This window comes from Paroedura picta, chromosome 3 (genome assembly GCF_049243985.1).
Source record: "Paroedura picta isolate Pp20150507F chromosome 3, Ppicta_v3.0, whole genome shotgun sequence".
NCBI lineage: Eukaryota > Metazoa > Chordata > Lepidosauria > Squamata > Gekkonidae > Paroedura > Paroedura picta.
The window spans coordinates 62246716-62254563 of NC_135371.1; the positions used below are offsets into that span (position 1 = coordinate 62246716).

At 43.0% G+C, this 7848-nt stretch overlaps 1 protein-coding gene across 3 annotated transcripts in view; it reads right to left on the reverse strand.

Annotated features, from left to right (window-relative positions):
- The window catches only part of BSN (bassoon presynaptic cytomatrix protein), a 373610-nt gene that overhangs the window by 82044 nt on the left and 283718 nt on the right, over positions 1 to 7848 (reverse strand). The gene's annotated exons all lie outside the window — the stretch shown is intronic.

The following is a 7848-nucleotide window of genomic DNA, read 5'->3' on the forward strand; positions in this document are numbered from 1 at the left end:
AAGTCAACCACTCAAAAACAAAGATTATGGTCTTTGCTCACAATCCCAAGACATTTATATGGCGTCTCAATTCATCACCTATAGAACAGGTCCGATATTATAAATACCTGGGAGTACTATTCCAATCAAACGGACGTAGAAACTCTCATATTTCATATATTTCCTCAAATGCCCAGAGAAGTTCAGGTGCCATTCAGAAATTCTTTTGGCACAAAAGTGGGCGTAATGTTCCCGCAGCCCTTAGGCTGTTTAAGGCAAAACCTCTAACACAGATGATGTATGGGGCCCCATTGTGTATAAACGCCAATATTTCCAGCCTAGAAAAGACACAGGCTAAATTTTTAAGATCCCTGCTCAAGGCACCAAACAGCATTTCCAATGCTGCAATCCAGGTAGAAACAGGAATGTATACTGTCCAGACCAGAATGTGGATATGTACGTCCATGTACTGGTTAAAACTGCTTTTTTCCACAAAGGGTTTGCTCCATCTAATGATGTCTGATTCATTGATTGCACCCTCGTTATCCATTCTTGAGAAAAGACTCTGCTCATATGTCTATTGAAACAGTTAATACTGTCTCTTGGTTGCAATTGAACAAAGGTGATAATAAAACAAAGGATCTTGGATCTCCACCGCCAACAAGACTTCCATAAAGTAAAAAATCCACTTTTCCTAATGCCTCCACTTAATAATTTGAGGCCATTACCTTATTTATCTAATCTAGTTATCCCAGACCACAGGAGATCATTTACACTTCTCTGATATAACATGCTTCCATCTGCTTTTAGGGAAGGCTTATTAAAAAAAATAATCGTGTATGCAGGTTTGGGAGTATTGAGACATCAGAACACGTATTATTCCAATGTAGGTTATACGAGCAAATCAGGAGAGAACTTTCTTTGCCATCCCCACAGAATAGGTCCAACTAGGAGGCGATTAAAGACATGTTGTCAGATAAATGCCCTGAAATAACTTCTGTTGTTGCCAGATTTGCATGGAGGGCAATCAAAACAAGGAAGAGCTGGATGAATTTGGAGCAACTTAGACAGAGATAGAGATAGTCTCAATTGCTTGAGATAATGTTTCTGAATTTTAAAATGTAATTTTGTTGATTGTTTTAGCTGGAATGTTTTAAATTTTATACTATTTTAATTGCCAATGAATACTTTATGTACATTGTAATTTGATTACTGGTCTAGCACCGTAATAAAGACTATGATGATGATGGAGGAACTCAAGGCCATCTAATGAAACTGATGGGCAGTGGGTTCAGGACAGACAAAAGGAAGTCCTACTTTACACAGAGAGTGATTAAAATGTGGAATTCACTGCCAGAGGATGTAGTGATGGCCACAGGAATAAACAGCTTTAAAAGGAGATTAGAAAGATTCATGGGGAATAAATCTATCAATGGTTACTAGCCAGAGAGGAGGGGAACCTCCACATTCAAAGGCACTAAACCTCTGAATCCCAGAGCGAGGAGCAACATCACAGGAAGACCTTAGTCTCTATGCCCTGTTGATGGTCATCCAGAGGAACTGGTTGGCCAATGGGTAAAACAGGATGCTGGACTTGAAGGACCACTGGTCTGATTCAGCAGAGCTCTTATGTTCTTAATTGATTCTGTATTTACCACTGATTTTGTAACATGATTTCTTATAACTATTTTTATCCATTATGCCATAATCTCTTAAATTAAGTAATCCAAATCCTTTCAGTTTATGAAAAGTTGTAATTCACTTTACATACTGTTGTTGTTAGGTGCGAAGTTGTGTCCGACCCATTACGACACCATGGACAATGATCCTCCAGGCCTTCCTGTCTTCTACCATTCCCCAGAGTCCAATTAAATTTGCACCTACTGCTTCAGTGACTCCATCCAGCCACCTCATTCTCTGTCGTCCCCTTCTTCTTTTGCCCTCGATCGCTCCCAGCATTAGGCTCTTCTCCAGGGAGTCCTTCCTTCTCATGAGGTGGCCAAAGTATTTGAGTTTCATCTTCAGGATCTGGCCTTCTAAGGAGCAGTCAGGGCTGATCTCCTCTAGGACTGACCAGTTTGTTCACCTTGCAGTCCAAGGGACTCGCAAAAATCTTCTCCAGCACCAGAGTTCTAAAGCCTCAATTCTTTGACGCTCGGCCTTCCTTATGGTCCAACTTTCGCTGCCATACATTGCAACTGGGAATACCATAGCCTTGACTAAACGCACTTTTGCTGGCAGGGTGATGTCTCTGCTTTTTAGGATGCTGTCTAGATTTGCCATAGCTTTCCTCCCCAGGAGCAAGCGTCTTTTAATTTCTTTGCTGCAGTCCCCATCTGCAGTGATCTTGGAGCCCAGGAAAATAGAATCTGTCACTATCTCCATTTCTTCCCCATCTATTTGCCAGGAATTGAGAGGGCCGGACGCCATGATCTTCGTTTTCTTGATGTTGAGTTTCAAGCCAACTTTTGCACTCTCCTCCTTCACCCGCATCAACAGGCTCTTCAGTCCCTCTTCGCTTTCTGCCATTAGAGTGGTATCATCTGCATATCTGAGGTTGTTGATATTTCTCCCTGCAATCTTGATCCCAATTTGTGACTCATCTACCCCTGCCTTTTCTCATGATGTGCTCCGCATACAAGTTAAATAGGCAAGGCGACAGTATACAGCCTTGCTGAACTCCTTTCTCAATTTTGAACCAATCAGTGATTCCATCACCGGTTCTCACTGTTGCTTCTTGACCTTCATATAGGTTTCTGAAGAGACAGATAAGATGCTCTAGTATTCCCATCTCTTTAAGAACTTGCCACAATTTGTTGTGCTCCACACAATCAAAGGCTTTAGCATAGTCAATGAAGCAGAAGTAGATGTTCTTCTGGAACTCCCTAGCTTTCTCCATGATCCAGCGTATGTTGGCAATTTGATCTCTAGTTCCTCTGCCTCTTCGAAATCCTGCCTGTACTTCTGGAAGTTCTCGGTCCACATATTGCTGGAGCCTAGCTTGTACAATTTTGAGCATAACTTTGCTAGCATGAGAAATGAGTGCAATGGTGCGGTAGTTTGAACATTCTTTGGCATTGCCCTTTTTTGGGATTGGAATGTAAACTGACCTTTTCCAATCCTGTGGCCATTGTTGAGTCTTCCAAATTTGCTGGCATATTGAGTGTAGCACTTCTACTGCATCGTCTTTTAAGATTTTGAATAGTTCAACTGGAATGCTGTCACCACCACTAGCTTTACATGTAACACATTTAATTATACACAGCAGTGCTTTCCTGTGGAACCAAGAAGTTACTCAGCAGCTTATCTGGGATTCCTCAAGTCAAAACTAGAAGTAATGGCATCTTGTGGCCATCTTGAGGATGCCACCACCATTTATAATTGCTGCAAGGGTAGGGCGGCTAAGACTCCTGCTAACATTGGTCATGGTGGGAGAAAAAACAAACATGTCAGTGTAATGTGCATTATGACATCACTTCAGAGCAAAAACTGGAAGTGATGTTGGTAGGTCTAGGAATCATCAAAATATTTAAATGGCATTAAACATTAAAAAAGACCTAAAGATCAAACAAAACCAAGAAATTTTTCCAAAGAAATAGATCGAATGAGAATAATCTTCCTCAGATGTTCTTTAAGGAATATGACAAACTGTTGGGGATGGTGATTGAGCATTAGCAACCTTGGTTTCTATCAGAAGGCTATGGCCTGTTATGCACTGATGCCTCCCCCTTGCTTTCACTGTACATGTCTGGTATTTTGTTGTTGTTCTGCTTTATTTTTCTCTCTTCAGCGCTCAGTTGGCTTTCTGGCTGATGTTTCCTCATGTTTTCTAAAAGTGCTTTTGTACTAATTTCCCCCTTGTTTCTCATCCAAATAATTCAAAAATCATACAGATTCCCTCGGGTTTCTTACCCTGTCCTTTGGATGTCCCTTGAAGGTCACTCCCAGCCCACATCAAGATAGTTTTGCCCACTCTGCAACTTCTACACTCCCCCCCCCCTTTCATCAATGTGCAAGTTTTTGAATTAAAATCTTTTTTGGACAAGCGGTATGAGCCCATCAATATGAAACTACCACTAGGCATAGATTACTGAAAAAATAAATGGAGGGGGGGAGCTGTACAAGATTTAGTTCCCTGCTGTTATGGATTTGAAAGGGGGATCAGAAAGAACACAAATGGCAGCATCCCCAATGCAAAACAAACAAACAAAGGATTTCAGTGAGGCATACAAACAAAATAAAGTTAGGGGGGGGGTCATCAGTGTTTAATGAAATTGACATAAGATATAAAGATATACTGGGATAGGAAGTCTAAAGCTTTGAAAAGCTTTTCCCCCTTTAATACTTTAGTGAACAATTTTTTTGGGTAAACCATTTTGGCAGTCTATGGAAGCTTAATATTAAAATGGCAGCTGTGCCAGGGCATTAGCAATAATGTCGCCCCCCTCCCATTTTTGATGTGGACAGAAATGACAACGGATGTGAGATCCATAGTCCCGTCCTAGGGAGCGCACCAGAAGAGTGGCTGGCAGAGGAGGCCTATGATGTAATTCAGTGGCTGCGCCAATCCTGGAGGCCCAGGCAGTGGCTGTTCCGTCTTCTGAGGTCAGTCCTGCCCACAGGAGAGCGGGACCAGCCTTGGAAGATGGGTGGTGGTAGTGGCGGCGGCGGCGGCAGCGGCAGAGCAGCAAGGCCCAGTATTGCACCCCACTCGGTGCTCTGCCACCACCGCCTCTGCCTCCACCCGTCTTCTGAGCCCGGTCCTGCCTTCAGGCAAGCAGGAATATGGATGGCAGTGCAGTCAGCAGGGCTCGATGCCAGCCCTCATCAGCTACCTCGTTTCACATAAAGCCAAGAAGCTGCTTGTTTTATTTATTTATTTGGATTTTAGTAGCACAAGACTAAGAAAACCTCTCCAGAGGATTTGCAGACCTGTGTGCGCACACATACGCATTGCCAGCACTCACGACTTGTAATGCCAGTGTTCTGGGTTCTACCATGCATTCTGTACACATAACATGTTCCCCCATATTATGAGATTATGTGATTCCTTCCCATTTTTCAAAGATACAGCATAATATAATCCCCTAGTACACAAAATAGAAAATGGGGCTTCACAGAAGAAGAAGAAGAAGAAGAAGAAGAAGAAGAAGAAGAAGAAGAAGAAGAAGAAGAAGAAGAAGAAGAAGAAGAAGAAGAAGAAGAAGAAGAAGTCTCAAAGCAGTTTACAATCGCTTTTATTTTCCTCTCCCCACAACAGACAACCTGTGAGGTAGGGGAGATTGAGAGAGTGCTGATACTACTGTTTGGTCAGAACAGCTTTCTCAGGGCTGTGGTGAGCCCAAGGTCACCCAGCAATGCAGACCATGCCATTATTGCAAGCAGGAAATGGAGAGGGGAGGGCAGGTGCAATACTGTCGCGCGTTTCTCCCTCCACAAGGGCTTGCCCCTGGTTGCTCCCTGATGTGAAGTGTGATAAGAAGTGGCAAATCCAGTTTTGGCAATTTTCTTCATCACAAGGCAACTCTGCCCAAAATTCGTGCCAGCCCCTGCACAGCCTTGGGTTGCTGACGATGTCATATGGAAGCAGCATTAAAACCTGCCAGGAACTAGAGGCTGCCCAAGGGCAAATTCCTTGTGCGTCAATTGCCTGGATTACCTCCCTCATTTGCTTGCTTTCCTTTCTGCTTCTCCGTCATCCAACAAACTAATGTTAAAATGTCTGCACAAAACCTGAACTGCGAGGATTTAAATGCAAGACGCCTGCTGGATGCTACAGCGCAATTGTGATAGGGCAACTGTGTAATTTTTTAAAAAAACTTTGGACATCACCCCCACAAATCACAAGTGATATTCCGGCCCGTTTTAGGAAATTATGTTCATTTTACTGTAGCTGCAGAATAAATACGCAAGAGGAAAAAGTTTGGTGCATAAGGCGGGTACATAATCTGAAGTCAAGATTAAATGCTTTGAAAGTTTGCAGTAAGATGTACACACATAATGGGCCCATGTCTGATCCATCCAACAAATATTTCATGTAAGTTAGGGCCACTTTACAGTACCCTACAAGAAAAAAACTTAATTGAAAACTTACATATTCATACATCCCTGTATTCTGAGCTCATGTGGAGGCCTATGGCCAGGACCTCACATGGGCAGTATGCCCTGTACCCAGAAACCTCTGCAGTACAGAAACAACATGTGGTAGACATGGAGATTCCTTGAGAGGAAAATGGGTATGGAAAGAGTTTCCCAGGCTGAATCTGCACGGAACTTTTTATTCCAATCCCAGGTCAATTCAGTCCCTGCCATCTCTACTGCCATTTCCATTTTGATTTGGGGTGCTTTAAATTTTACCTCTGCAACAAACATGATTTATCCAGAGTGACCCTACCTTTCCCCTGCAATATCCTAGAGTGGATATAACCCCAATATTTGAAAAACGAGCTCTGCCTGTTCCGAACTTGCTGCTGAGCTCCATGGTAGGGAAACCCTGATTGGCCAAGGCTTCAGTTCCTAATTCCCAGGCTGCAAGCTTGCCTTAAAGGGGAAACCCTAACTTCTCTCAGCAGAAGCTACAAAAGCCTTAACTTCTCTCAGTAGAGTTTTGCCTTTTGGTTTTTTTCTCCCTCCTCTGCTGTCTCCAATCCCCCCCCCCCCCCCACCGTTCAAGAAAAGAAAGAAAGAGGCTCTTGCTGTGCTTGGCTCCCCCTCCCCTTCTGAGTTTCCCTAACCATGTGCAGCACACTTTTCTGTTTCAATGGGGGGGGGGGAGAGGAAGACCCAAGTTCAAATCATTCTGGATTCAGCAGGATCCACAACAGAGAAAAACAAATTGCAGATTCAGCCCTGGTTTATGATGTAATTTACAGCGTAGAATTTTCCTCTGTGTTTTCCCCATGTTTTTTTCATATGCCTGGAATTTCCCCTAACATAACCTGGGTGGCGTTATAAAGACAGTGTTGGGATCTTTTACAATTGTTAATATTGGGAGGAGTGTGTTTTATTTTATTGTTTTATTGTATTGGGGCTACTGGGCCCCCATTTTACTCTGTAAGCCATCCCGAGCCAACTTGTCAGGAGAGGTGAGATATAAATTTAGTAATAAAATAAAATAAATTATACAATATTGTTTTGACCCTTTAGTCACCTAGTGTGAAATGTGCAACTCAGGTGAACACCTAGTTTTGATCACTATCTTTCAACAACTGACAAGCAGCTATAAGGCTGCAGGCTAATTGGCAGCCAGCAAGTAGTTCTTCAAGCTCAATAAGCAGCAGTGAGACACATTTAGGAAAACAAGCAACAGGATCCGTTTATCTGTAAACGGAGCTCTTCCAGGATGGCTTGTTCAAATGCACTAATGGATTATATGTACACACAGCCTGCATCAAACATGAGAATAATTTCCTGATCGGCATATGATCTACTGGTTGAGATGTTTGTTTTTCAACCATCTTCTGGTTAAAGGAAACAGAGGAGGTATAACATTAATGGTCTGCACTTGGACACGATCAGTTTGAGAGAGCTCTGCTTACAGGCCACAACACTCATCAGTGACTCCTTGCATCGCAGTGAAGACTTGGACACTGGAGAAGCTGAAGCGTATGTCATTTAGAATTGGGCTGTTTACCAGTTCTCAATGGCCAGCTGACTCACAGCAAAGTTCATATGCATCCATAACAAAGTATTCCCATGGGTCTGTTTTTAAGAAGAAGAAGAGCTGTTTTTTAAACTCCGCATTCCACTACCTGAAGGAGTCTCAAAGCAGCTTACAATCACCTTCCTTTCCTCTCTGCACAACAGACACCCTATGAGGTTTGGAGGGGCTGAGAGAGCTCTGAGAGAACTGTGAGTGGCCCAAGGTCA